Source organism: Protopterus annectens, chromosome 1.part0 (assembly GCF_019279795.1).
Source record: "Protopterus annectens isolate FY-2018-M chromosome 1.part0, PAN1.0, whole genome shotgun sequence".
Taxonomy (NCBI): Eukaryota; Metazoa; Chordata; order Ceratodontiformes; family Protopteridae; genus Protopterus; species Protopterus annectens.
In genome coordinates this window covers 479635992-479649459 of record NC_056725.1, presented here as the reverse complement: position 1 = coordinate 479649459, position 13468 = coordinate 479635992, and positions in this window count along the sequence as shown.

The window sequence follows — 13468 nt, the reverse complement described above, 5'->3', positions numbered from 1 at the left end:
GTATTGTGTAGGTCTTCACACTATGTTTACCTGCCCAGAACCTTGAGTAGATTGAGTGATTCATGAAGATAATGAGCTGATACATGATTTACATATTTATCATGTACAAAGGGGTTAATCTACACTATATAAGAACAATCTGGTGCTAAGGACTTGTATCGTAGTATGGAATACTGCTTAGATTCATCTACTTCAAATACTACTGTTTAACTTCTGCAATTACATTATTTTTGCAAAACATTACTGCAAATCCTGCAAATGTATATGATGTTTCTTTACAAATAATAGTTAAACAGTTGTGATGTTATCATTTGTTCTGAGGAAACTGAGAGTGATGTGAGCACTTTGTCCATTTTTACTGATATATAAGGTGTAGAAGATGTTATTGGAAAGATTCTCATCAATGTTAAATGCCTTTATATCAACATTTCTTTGAGGATGTAAAAATAAGTGAGAAAATATATAAAATAATAGCAATGTGAAAGTTACATTTTAGACAAAATATCTGTGTTGATCCTGCTGTATATGCCTGAGATAAACAAATGTTATCCCATTAGAAGACTTGTCCTTAACATGTGTTTGTTGTTGTAGTTTGCAGAGAAGGATTTACTCATAGTTCATCTTTGATATCCATTACTTACGTGAGAGCTGGATACAATTTTATCATTTCTTTTCATAAGGAGGTTTAATGTTCGCTACTAGATGAGGCTCATTGGCCATATTACATACCACATTTTAGTACCACCCACATGTTTTAAGCAAATAGTTAACAGATGTTTATCTTACTCACGTCCAATACTAGCATATGAGATTAATAATTTGTATGCATGTTTTACATTATCTTGGTTAATGCTGCTGATACAAGCTGTGTCTTCTGGGTTAACTCTATTTGATGCTGCCAGAACACATGATTGCATGGGTAAGTAAAGGCTGCTACTTTTGCATGCATCACTTTTACTGTTTCATAGGATCATATGAATTTAATAGGCTATTGGCCCTGAGGCCTTTTTAAGCCTAGCCAAGAGTTTAGCCCATGTTTAGCCAAGTCAGCACCCAATGCCCCCTGTCCAGCAGGGAGATGGGTGTAATCTCAGGGATGTATTTTCTGTTTCCCATCCAGTTATCCAGGTTGCGCTTAAAAAGGGGTAAAGAGGAACTCTGCTTGATGTGGAGAGAGAAACTATTCCACAGATGGGGGAGTCTCTGGGACACAAATCTGTCTCCCCAACAAGTCCTACTGATGTTACAGACCAGGTTGAGGCAGTGCGAGCTGGTTACTCGAGTGGAGCTTGACTTGCATATATGCAGCAGTCCCATCAAGCTGGGGGTCCAAGATTGTCTTGTATGCTAGACAGAGGTCACCTCTGAGGAGTCTGTGTGAAATTGAGTAGCGGGATAGGGCTTTTAGCCTATCTGGGTATAGTAGATTTTTGAAGCCCTGGATTCTCCTGGTGAGGAACCTCTGTGGTCTCTCCAGCTGCTGCGTGTGCTTTATGAGGTACATGCCAAATGGGGCATTGTACTCAATAATGGGCCTTGTAAAGGAAGAATACAGGGATGTTATGACCTCCTTATCCCTGGATGAGATACCAATAATTTTGAGGTGGGCCATATAGAAAGCTTTCTATACAATGGAAGCAGCATGGTGGTCAAAAGTCAGGTTGCTATCAACCTGGGTGCCCAAATCCATCATGACTGATTGCATGCTTAGAACATTGTTATTAATTATTTATTTATTTTACATTTGTTTACCGGGATAGTTCGACTGGATACATGTCCATTTTCAGTGGATGCCCGGGGAGAAAAACTCCACATAGTCAAACATACAAAAGGTTACACAAGAAGTTAGAAAACAGTTAGAATATATAAAAAAGTGGTAATATACCTTATGTACATTGGTTTAGAAGTGTCCCCTAGCAGGGACTCACAGTTCTCATGGTCAGACATACAAAGGTTACACAAGAAGTTAGAAAACAATTAGAATATATAAAAACAAAATGGTAATATATCTTATGTACATTGGTTTAGTAATGTTCCCTAGTAGGGACTCACAGTTCTCATGGATAGACGCAATTACAAGTAAGACTGGATACATAGCATGGTGATGTAGTTAGATGTTATGATAATTTCTAATTAAACTATGATAATTACTGATTATGCTATTGTTTTATAACTTAATTCAGGTTGGTACATGGACATAGCCAGTTCAATTTGAGATACTGTTTGAGGGTTTTTTTTTGAAGAGACTTTTGGAGGATTGTAGGGTTATATAGTTTGGCAAGGCATTCCAGGTTTTTCCAACAACATTGGTGAATAGGGATTCATCAGCTGAGTTATTAGCTTTGTGATAATTTGTGGGGACATCACTCTCCCCAAAGGGGATGATGACGCATTTTTTGGTATTCAACTTGAGGCTATGTTTCTAGCACTAGTCATTTGTTTGGGTGAGACCCTCTTGGAGGATGTCCACATCACTAGGGGAATTGATGACAGCACCCAGCTTGCATCTATGAACTTGGTCAGCCATAGCCCACTGGTTTTGGCTTGCACTTAAGAAAAGTATATCCCAAATAACAGAGGTCCAAAGACCGAACCCTGGGGTATGCTGCTCGTTATGGGTCTACTGCTTGAGGTGGCTTCCCCTATTTTGACTAGGAGTTTATCTATTATGCCTGAGTTGGGAATAATGTCAAAGGCTTTGGCCAGGTCAAGGTAGGGGGTGTGCACCATCTTCCCCTTGTCCATAGCTTTGGTGACTGTCTCAATGAAGTCGACCAAATTTAACAGACATGACCTCCCCTTGACGAAGCCAAACTGTGTGAGATAGAGTGCTTGGAGGTTGTTAATGTCCTTGTTAATGAGGTCCATGATAATCTGTTCCATGGCCTTGCAGATCAGGCTAGTTAGTCTTCTGGGTCTATAATTTCCTGGATTGGTGAATACTGTCCTCCACTCAGCTGAGACAAAGCCGGTACTCAGGCCTTGGTTGAATAGGGTGCCTAATGGTGCTGCAAGTTCCTGCCTGAGTTCATGTAGGATGTAGCTTGGGATGTTATCGGGTCCCATTGAGGTGGTATTTTTTGCCTTTGCATTTATGTGTTTAGCTTAATCTTTTAGTAATATAATGAGTGTGTGTACTATTATCTGCCACTTGACCAGGGCCATATCATATTAAGCAAACCTCAGTCTGACAGGAGCAGCTCCATTCACAGGTTCTTCATCAGAATCCTCATCTGTGTCTCCTGGACCTGCTGGCCCTGTCTGTGGTGCTGGGAACTGTGGTCCTTGGTCTTATTGTCCCTGTAGCAGCTGTTTCCCAAGAATTATATTGTGTAACATGGTACAGACTGTCAGTATTTTGGCTGAGTTGGCTGAGTCATACTGCAGGACACCTCCAGATGTATCTAGACATTGTAAATGTGATTTAAGCCAGCCAAATACATGATCTATAATGTTTCTAGTTTGATCATGTGCATCACTGAACCCTTGCTCAGTGAGGTTGTGTGAGTGTCTCATGGGTGTCAGGAGCCAAGGTTCCAGTGGTTAATCTACATCCCTCACTAGATGACCTTATGGAAAGTCACTCCTATAAAGCCTTAGATAAAGGTTACAGGTATGTGGGAATTGTGGAAACTGACAGGGATACATGCACACTCATTATAGATGATCCTTGTGGCATTATAGACCGTCAGACAGTTGATAGAATTATATCCTTTTCTGCTGATGTTTTTTTTTTTTGTTTCATTGTATGTGCAATCTATTGCCCCCAGAATCTCAGTGAAATCTGTACTGACATGGAAAAGTTGCATGATGGTAGCTCTGTCCTGGGGTTATGTGGAAACCAGATATGGTCTCTTTACAGGTTGCAGCATTACATTGAGAAACTGGTGTAATATTTTTGAGGCTGAGAGCGGTGACACCACTATGTCCCCTGTGGGTCTCTGAAAGGTGCCTGTAGCTAGTATACATAATCCTACACATACCTGTGATGGGCTATCCATGATTTCCCTAGGTTGTCAGATGAGGCTGGCAGAGGTTGACTGTTTCATCTAAGGTATCCCTGTCCATCCTATAGTGCTTTAATATTTCAGAATCATGAAGTCCATTATATGTCAAACATGATCTGAAGACACTTTCCCTTCTATGCCAAGGCCTTCTTTTTGGGGCTGTATTCTAAGAGCATTAAAATTCAGGGATAAAGGGAGTGCAGCATTTAGGTGCAGGTTTTCTATGCTCATGAATCACTCCACCATGTTGAAAAACTTCAGTAGCATGTAATTCACCAACTTATTCAGTTCTTGAATACTCTGACACTTATCTTTGTTTTGCAGCCATGCATGGCATGTACAGCTGTTTAATGTATCACAAACAGCATGCTCATCACTGTGCATTGCACAGATGCTCTTAGTGTGAAGTGTAGACTTTTATGAATCCAAGTCAATGTTTCCTGTTGCAGGGTTGTAGTGACTAGCATGCAAATAGATCAGATCTTTTTTATAGATATCTTTACAGACATATCCATGATTAATATTGTCATTGTACAAAACAGTGGTGAGAAGTGATGGTTGACATGCTTATTACTGGAATCTTGGTGACTCATTAGTTTGGGTGCATGGATGTTTCTGGGACTGCACCTGTAATGAGTGATATGCATGAGTATCAATTGAAATGGTACGATAGTTAATTATGATCTACATGCAAAGGAAGGAGTGCAATGCAGTCTTAGCAAATGTATGGAGTCAGAGGTGGTAGCACTTTAATAATGGCAGTCAGCAAAGATTTATACTAATTCCTTAACTCCTCTATTGTGGAACACCTACTGATCTAAATATGGGGTTAAATGCTTTACCAGCCTATAAGCTGTTAATACTCATCCAATGTTATTAGAACCTAAGCTACTGACATGCTAACTTAGATGAGTTATATAAGACATAGTACCTACAGTATGTATAAGCCCTTATTTGCTACTTGTGAATCCTATACAGCTCTGTAAGTCAGCTGTTGAATCTAAATGTTTACTCAGCTGCGATAGATATTGTGTTGTAAATAATTGTTATTGTGGAGCTTTTTTCCCTGGGCTTCCACTGAAAATGGGCTCATCCAGGCCCAGTGGACCTTTCCGGTAAACAAATGCAATAAATAAATAAATAAATAAATATAACTTTTGAAACTTACCAAAACTGAATTGTCCCACCACAATTTAATATATATCATGACACTTTGTAACTCAAAAGCCATGATATATTTTCCACCCTGTCTTACTACACTGATTTTTTTATTAAGGACCTAGCCCATAGTTTTTCTGAATCCCATATTTTTATTAAGGGTCTGCCTCCATAATTATACTGAACCCCTTTCTGGCATTTCTCCAGGAACAGCATGGTGGGTGTGTGTTCATAAACTGTAATGGGTGGGTCCCATTCATGCACTGTTTGTGTGCCCCTTACAGTCTATGGAAACAATTGCACATACTTCCTGTGCTGACATTACTGAGGGTAAAGCTGAATTAACTTTTCTGTGATGGCAACACAGAGAGAAATAGTAGTTAACAAAGTATTTTATTTTGAGCATCACTTCTTAAAACAGGCCTGAATGTAAAGGGAATGCAACACATGTTGTGGTGTATAATGCAAGTGTAAGACTGTGATTGTACACTTTAATTACACTGGATTGCTGTACTAAATAATGTACTATTAGTGCTACATCAAACTGCTACAATAGCAACGGATATCACTTTTCAGATAACTACAGCATTTTCAGCATGTGACTGTGACCATTATTTTATGACATCAATGCAAATAAAGGCATTTTTGCTGCACATATTTAAAATACAAAGACTCCAACAGCATTAACTATGGACAATAGTACAGTGCTAGATACTTTTATCCATCCATCTATTCACTTATTCTGTTGTAATAACCAGTATTTCATAATTCAAAAATAAACGTGCCCAAGTAATTAAAAATGACCTTTTTACTATTTGACTGTTTTTCATCAGTTAATATCCTAACTCAGTTGTCTTTCATTTCCCATAAACTCTTTTATTATAAACAATGGCTGTCATTACTCCTCAGAGACTACTCCATACAATTTCATAATAATGTTGAATTACCAGTGATTTAGAAGCCAACATTCATCACTAATAAATAATTGTTATTTAATCTGTATTACAAAGGTGAAAAGCTGGGGTGTGCTATTCAAGGCTAGTTTGACCATGCACTCTGCCGGTTTAGTTTAGTGGCAGTTCAGCTATTTAGCAGCAATTCAGATATTATCGGTTTAAGTGATTCCTGACATTACTGTTGTGTTGGCAATTTCATCATTTGATTATTTGTTACCATGTCTACTTGTCTTACTTGGACTCTTCTGGGCTTATTTGTAATTTGTTCAGTGTTCATTTTGGAATGCTTTATTTCCTAAATAACCCTTCTTGTGTTTTGTTTGTTACGGCTTTGTTGAATGAGCTATCATCTTTTCAAGGATCAGCAGTTTGGGAGCCTCATTTATTTTCAAAGTTTCACTGATACGCTCCCCGTTATATCTTTCATGTTCATTATGCATAAACATTTCATTTTTTCTATCCTGACTGGAGATACTAATCTAAAGTAATATTCTAAACTTTGTTTTTGGTTAAGGTACAATTATTCACAAATGGTTAACAAATTTAGGTTGTATATATTTATCCTGGGCACCTGTCATAATTTGATTAGGCCACAACAAGCTCTTACCTGAAATGTTTTGACCAGTATTTAATCATCAACAGTATTTATTTTACTTATATAAAAAAAAAAACACTCTAGTTTAAATCTTTGATCCAAATCAAGAAATAACAAGGTGCTTTTTCTTTATCATCCTGGTAAAATCTCTAGAAATTACCATCCACATTTCACCAGTGATGGACAGACTTTGTGCCAGTCCAGCAAATATTAGATCTTCTTCTTGACTTCGTACTTTACAACTTTTAAAATTAAGCTCTTTCTCTTTCTTATCACTAACACTAAGATTCAACAATTGAGAAAGAAGATATTGTGTTTGACAAGGTGTTCTACGCAAGCAATAATGCCCAACGGAGTGTGTGTTAATGTGCAATTAATGCCTGTCCAGGGGTATTATGACGCCCAATGCCACAGTCATTTAAATGTTCAAGAATCCTGTCTTTATTTTGCTACATGCTGTGCATGCAGTGCCTTCTATATAGGCAAGACAGATAAGATATTTAAAGACAGGATTCTTGGAACATTTAAATGACATTGTGAAATGTAGAATGCAGAAACACTAATGCTCCTGCTAGACATGTCATGCAGAAAGGAACATGACATTCATTCAAACTTTTTGCTATAGTGCTTATGAGGAGTAATTTAAGGGAACTTGATATTAGAAACAAGACTGCGAGTAGTGAACAGAAATGGATACTTTTGTTGAAAGGATGTACAGAACCAGGCTTGAATGAAAAGGTCTCACTCAAACCTGTATTGAGAAAGAGACCTCTGCAGCATTGATTGTCTTGTTATTTTTTCTTTAGTGAATATATGCTATATTTTATTTTGATGCCATTGTAATTGATTTTTATTAGCATTTCTGTAGATCATGGATGCATTCCTCTGTTCATTGTGTTGTTTTTTTTTCTAGAGTCTGTGCTATGCTAGATATAAGTGTTGTTTTTGCATGTATTTGTATCATTGCTTCATTATAAAAGTTGAAGTAAGGTTTCCATGCACAATGCATTGTAAACTGCAGCTCTAATATTTCTTTATTTTACATTGGGTAGGTGTAGTCACATATTAGTGGCATCCTTGATTATATACTGAGTTAAAATACATTGTTCATTGTAATAACCATGTTGTGTCTGACAGAATTTTTGCTTTAGAATCATGATCTTTATCCTGCAGGTTTGCATAAGCTCTAACTTAGATTGTTCTATCATGTCTTCTAGGATATGCATTGTTAATAGCAAGTGGTCAGCATAAATATGTTTCTTATATTTTCTTTTACTATATAATGTCTATGCATGTATTGCTAAGTAGCCCCTTACGTTATAATTGGGATTTCTGTCTTTGGAAGCTTTTTACTTTATCTATATTGCTTATATGTATGTGTTACTAGTCTTAAGCTGGCACTGCATTTATATCCTATATGTATTTTTATATTTGGTGACCTGCAGCCTCTAACTGACATATTCCACAATAAATGTGAATATTTCTGCTTTGGTATATGCAAGTGTTGTTTCTACACAAGTATTCATCTATGCCTTAGATAGGTTCCATTATTATCTTTTGGATAATTCTGTGTCTTTATATTCTTTAGCCACTACATTATAATAGTTGAAGGTAGGCTTTTATTTTTGTATTTTGAAAACAGCAGCCTTTAGAAATCTTTATTCTTTATTGGCTATGTTTAGTCATGTGATTACTGCATGTCTGAACGTACATGGAGTTGGATAAGTCATGTACTGTGACTACTGGATTGTATCTGACAGTTTTTGCTTGTAGAACTTTTTTTGCAGGTTTATACTAATTTCAATTTAGACTATTTTAACTATGTCTTTGAAGATGTGGTTCACATTGCAAGATGCCAAGGTAAATATGTTCTGCATATATTTTTTACATGTTTAATATATGCGCTACATTGGGAATGTGTTTTTATTTCAATAGTTTTTTTTAAAATAGTTACTAATTCCGTAACTAGGAATTATTGTTCTTAAACTGGTTTAGCAATCTTAGTGCATATTGTTTACATTTGATGATCAGTGATGTCCAAGTTGCAAGTTGCTAATGCAATCATTTTTTAAGATAGTTATTAATTCCGTAACCAAGAATTTTGTTCTGGGAATGTTTTTGCCTTTTATCATTGCATATGTAAAAATAAGTTATGGTTCTTAAGCTGATTTAGCAATTTTAGGGTATATTGCTTACATCTGACAATCGGAGATGCCCAAATTGTAAGTTGCTAAAGTAAAAATGTTCTGTATGTATTTCCTTTTGACTGTTTAAAGTATGCATTTTATTATGGGTGAGTTCTTATTTCAACCATTTTTTAAGATAGTTACTGGTTCTGTAACCAGGAATTTTGTTATGGGAAGTTTTTTTCCTTTTGCACTGCGTATGTAAAGATAAGTTACTCTCTCTAAGTTGACTTAATAATTTGAGTGTACATTGTCTGCATCTGATGAGCTGTGACATCCAAAGAAAGCACTTTATAATATATGCAATTTTATTTTACTAGTGGTTTAGAATTGAGTTACTTTTATAATGTGTATTTAGTTAACAATGAATGATATGAAAGTAGTACTTCAGAGATGTTTTTCTAGTGATCTTAAATGTGCACCCTTAATAGACATTTAAGTAGTTTCCTTTTTAGGTAGGCTGTCATCTTGTTACATGAGTTTTATTGCTGAATTGTTAAGATGACATGTGACTGTTTTAAACTAATATGATTGGCTGTGTTTTACTTTTTAAATGGCTTGGTTTATTAATTGTCAGTTAATGGTCTGAAGAAGCAGAATACTGTCTGTGAATGTGCTTACCTGTTTTAGTCACTAAAAGCTTTTTGGATTCGGAGTGTGAATTGTTTGTACAGCCGTGTTTGTAAGGGGTATTTTATTCTATTGAACTTTGTTGCTGCTGTAGAGACCCCAACCTTCACTGAGTGGTCTTCATTTAATTTTGCTATACTTTGTTTTTGGAGTTTCTTGTATTAGTTCTGTTATTTTTATTTATTTATTTGATTTTTCATGCTCGCAAACAGAGTCAGCATTAGTGAAAGAAAAGGACACAGAGGCTCCTGCATAGGGTTTCAGTCTTGGCACATGGATTATAGGCTGGGATAAGTGCTCATCTCTCTATTGGTTTCTCCCTGCATCTTAATTAATCAGTGATTCTCCATGCCCATTCTGCAATCTCTTTTATTACCTATATGGTCAAACCCTTTTCGTTCATCAATCTCCCTCCTCAAAACACTTGGTTTATGGATTCTTTCTTGCTATCCTTTTCATTTTGTCTGTGCCTTCAGCTTAAGTTAGGCATTATATGGTTTACAGCATCAACTTATTTTCACTAAGTTAAACAGGCATTATATGGTTTGCAATGCTAACTTATTCCTCCCTGTGTAACAATTATGTTGTAATGATGAGGTACTGGTGATTCAACAAAGTAGCAGGTGCCCGTGAAACCCTTGCACGGCAAAAATGGATAAGCAACAGTCAACAAAAAAGCCAGCAAGTGTTGGTAATAACCATATCAAAAAAATATTTATTAACCAGAGGGAAGAAAACCTCCCCTGCTGAAATACTGCTATGATAAATATCAATAGCAGAAAAAGCTATCTATCGATGTAGAAATTACTAGGAACCAGGATCACACTTTATCCTCCAGGATGTTTAGGAAATTCCCTGAATTCAATTCAATATTACATGCTACCAGCTTCCACCCACAACATGTCATCCATAATATACCGAAATCTCAGTTTCTTAGAGCCAGGAGAATCTGTTCTAGCCACCAATCCTTCACTGATGCCCAAGATGATCTGACTTGTAGATTTATCAAGAGGGGTTACCGTCCAGGTTCGATACATGTTGCCAAAAGATTTGTGTCCAGCCTAAACAGGGATGATCTATTAATATATAAAGATAAGAATAATGGTCAGCAGTCACAACCCTTACGTTTGGTAACCACATACGGACGTAATACACAAGGCTTTAAAAACATCATACAAAGACATTGGAACATTCTTAAAGCTGATTCAAAACTTTGTTCCATGTTGCCGGATCATTGCTCTTTTTCATTTAAAAGGGGACAAACCATTGGTTCAAAATTGAGTCATTATAAGAGAGTGGGCGCAGATTTTTCTGAACCAACTCAGCGGTCTATTCTAGGGAAACCCATTGTTGGATGTATGCCTTGTGGGCATTGTTCATTCTGTATTCGTGTCTCACGCACTCATGAATTTACCAGTAAAAATACCTCACAAGTTTTTGATATCAAGTTTTGGGCCAACTGCAACACTGAGTGGGTCATCTATTTGGTGACTTGCATTTGTTCTGCTTTCTATGTTGGAAAGACTTCTCGAGCTTTCCGTTTCAGAATTTGTGAGCATTTGAGTGACATCAAAAAGAAATGTACCAGCAATGCCTTATATAAACATTGTTTGCAACATGTATCTGCTTCATATAAATTTGTGGTCATTGATTGTATTAGAGGGAAATGTAATGATAAACAGTTTTGGCAGGAATTGCTTAGCTCCAAGGAGAAAAAATGGATTATCAAACTTGGAGCTCTGTTTGCACCTGGTCTTAATGACCAATTGTGAATTCTGTGTTTGGATTGGACCATGGGTGGGACCAATCCACATATATATGTGTGTACTGTGATACTCTGTTTTTCCATTTTTTATTTCACTGAGGAAGGCTCATAGGAGCCGAAACCGGTTTGAATCTAACACTATTGGAATTTATTGCTTTTTTGTTTAAAAGCTTTTTCTGCTATTGATATTTATCATAGCAGTATTTCAGCAGGGGAGGTTTTCTTCCCTCTGGTTAATAAATATTTTTTTGATATGGTTATTACCAACACTTGCTGGCTTTTTTGTTGACTGTTGCTTATCCATTTTTGCCGTGCAAGGGTTTCACGGGCACCTGCTACTTTGTTGAATGCTCTCTTCCACAGTTGCTGGGAACCGTCGTTGGTATATAATTCCTAGTTCATTTTTGTTTTGACTTTTGTGGATAACACAGTACTTAGCTACTCACCATTTCTCATGACTGCCATTACAGCCTATTTGGGCTATGTTTAGTGTTGGTATAGTCATCTTTTACCTTCTTTGACTGTCATTATAGCCCAATTGGGCTTCGTTCAGCGTTTGCACAATTGTTTGCGCATTTTGTGGAGCTCCGGATGTTTACGTCACCCTATTTCCTGTTTGGATCCACGACACGATGAATTTCGTTATCGGAAGATTCTCCAACTCTTTCGGCGATTTGGACTTATTTTGAATTACTTGCTTATGGCATTGTTGGACTATACATGTATCTGCATCTTAGTATAGTACGTTCAGTGTATTTTTTCTATAAATAGTGCTACAGTCACAAACTTTTGCGTGTGGCTTACATGTTATCGCTACCTTACAGTTTGTTTGATACAGTTGATATCATTGCATGGCTGTATGCTCATTTAATCCAATAGTTTAGGGTGGGCATATTTATTTATTGCATAGTACGCCATTTGGCTGACTTTTTATGCAATTTTTTGTCTGGTTGGTAGGATGTATGTTTCGCGGTTTACGCGAACATTACTCTTTATGTATAATCCATTACGGATGATGAGTCTGATGTGCGACTGTTGGATTTAATTTGAGTAGTCTGCATTTTTCATCACCATTGTAATTGATTGTTCTTGGCCATATTTGGCGTCGTTACATTAATTTGTCAGTTCTGAAGAGTTTTGGATGTTTGGACTGGTCTATTTATTGTCCGAATTCATCATGTGGTGATTTTTATCACAGTAAGATGTTTAACTCTTAATGGTAATTTGCATTTTTCAACAAAAATTTTTGTGCTGTCCATTGTATTGTCAGGACTTTATATTAACCATGATTTATATCATATGACTGTAGGATATGTCAATTATTTTAGACCAAGGTGCTTCATTGCAATTCGCCTTTGCTGCATCTTGGTGATATGTTTTGACTTTGCACTTTCATACTTAATCAAATACATGAAACATTATATGACAATTAGATATTCAGCTGGTCAATAGGATAGTGCTGGTGGGTGCTATTACTGGCCAGTGTGATAGGTGGTAGGTTTTTTAGTCATTCCAGTTTATCTGCAGGTTCATGGTTTGTGTTTAGTGTGAACAATTTGACACTATGTTCAATCAGTCGAAGGGTGATCAGATGGGGGTTTGATTTCATGTAGGTTCAATTTTTTGTTAAATGCCCTTTGCTTGTATGTGACTATTTTGTTGCATTTATTTTACATCTGGGGGTCCATTCAAACTTGCTGGTTTATATCTATATGGGTTTGGTGAATTTTGTGAATTTATCAAATTGCGAATTTATTAGTTGGTTTATGACATTTTCATTAAACCAATTCTGCTGGGCTAGTTTGTTGATCTAGATTTCTGTTGGTTTGGTGAGCATTTAGGACTAGAGTCTGTGGGAATATTTATTTCAAATGTGTTGTGACATGTCCATTTTTTGCAGATAATCGCATTCTATTTGGTCTGTGGGATTATGTGTTTTTTTGGATTGGATATAACATTATTCTGGATAATTTTTGTTTAATGGTTGTGTAGATGTGATATACATATATCTTTATGAGGTTGATATAGCTCACAATTTTTATCACAACTAGAATCTGGATGATGTCCAATTCCTTATACACACATTGCACAGGTCGGTTTTTGGACAGTCCATATTGACTTGTGGTCAGATTACCATCTTTTCAACAGTTTGATTTTTATGTTTAAGATAT